The 1,387-nt window shown below is 49.0% G+C and overlaps 1 protein-coding gene across 18 annotated transcripts in view; it reads left to right on the top strand.

The window, feature by feature from the left end:
• Positions 1–1,387, top strand: part of FOXP2 (forkhead box P2) — a 245,159-nt gene that overhangs the window by 48,707 nt on the left and 195,065 nt on the right. The gene's annotated exons all lie outside the window — the stretch shown is intronic.

Here is a 1,387-nt window from a genome sequence, read left to right as displayed (position 1 = left end):
ATTTATTCCAGTGTTCAGTTGGCCTCTCTTAGGCACCTGAAATGTTTCTTTTGCATTTCCTTCCTATGGCACTATCATGCCCTGCGACCACCTTTGTTCTACTCTGCCTTTTGAGTTGCCTGACCACAGACTAAATATCCTGAGTATAAAGCTTAGACAATCAGAGCTGTCCCTATGTCTTCCCTCTTCAACTATTGCCCTTATAAGTGAAATTATATATTACATATGAAATTATAGTGATTTTCCTAGTGATTTTCACATGGTAGATGTAAAAATCAGCGAAGAGTGTGGCTGAGTGTGGCCAAGTGAGATGGAGGGCTGCTGGCATACCAGGCATTCCTCTTAAAGGGCCAGTCCACAGATTACCTACTAACTAATTTACTTTGAGTTCCAGCACTAGGGCAGCAGCTGAAAAGTCTCTAGGGACATGCTGGAAGAAACTGATTTGTCTGACTTCAGGGCAAGGGCTGGAGGAGCAGCTTTCTCCCAAACAGAAGTGATGGTAGAGGCCACTGTTCCTCCTCCAGGCATGCAGATTCAGGGCCATCTTATCTGAGTCTCCATCAACCTGGCTAACACCTTTTGCTCTGCCTTGGTGATTCCCTGAGACCCCAGGCCACCTAACTTGTGGACTCACCCAAGCTGCTCCCAGTGACTTTTCCATAAAAACAGCCTTTCTTGGCTCATGCAATAGACTTTCCTAAAATCTCTCAAAGGGTCACAAGACAAACAAGCAGCATCTGGCCTCGACATGCCCCATACCTTTTGTGGAGCAGTCCCAAGCCCAGCACTAGCAATAGCCAACCTCAGTTCATAGCTTGGCTTCTCGAGGCACCTTCAAGCCCAGCATGGGTGGCAGCCATTTTCAGATTCTTGATGGCTTATTCCAGGTGGCCTTGGGCAAGGCACAGGTTGTGACTGAATTTGGCCTGAGGTGGGGACCCTCCCAGGAGGCCCCGGCCTGATGTCCAGTGGCCGGCTTGGTCTGAACTGAAGCACACCCAGGGCCACATCTGAGGATGACACACCCAAAGGGCAGAGAGGGCAACACCAGAGCCCTGCTAAAGCGAATCCTGCTTGGTAGGGTCAGCCTCAATACAACAGCTTCTCCACTATACTCACTGGCCAGTTCTCACAACTAATCAGCCGAAGGGTTAATCCCTCCTATTGACATGCAAATAGCAACCAAGGTTCAACTACAATATGAGGGCACAAACAACCCACACAAGAGACACACCGGGAGCACCCAACTCAGGCAACTAAGGAGGCTGCACCACTGGGCCTCACGGGATACACCTATCTCATAAGGCCACTCTCCTAGGACTGAGAGACAGTCCTCCCTAATACATAGAAACAAACACAAGGAGGAAAACAAAATGGGGAAACA

Source organism: Pteropus vampyrus, unplaced genomic scaffold, assembly GCF_000151845.1.
Source record: "Pteropus vampyrus isolate Shadow unplaced genomic scaffold, Pvam_2.0 Scaffold206, whole genome shotgun sequence".
In the NCBI taxonomy this organism is placed as follows: Eukaryota; Metazoa; Chordata; class Mammalia; order Chiroptera; family Pteropodidae; genus Pteropus; species Pteropus vampyrus.
This window is presented reverse-complemented; position numbering and strand designations above follow the sequence as displayed.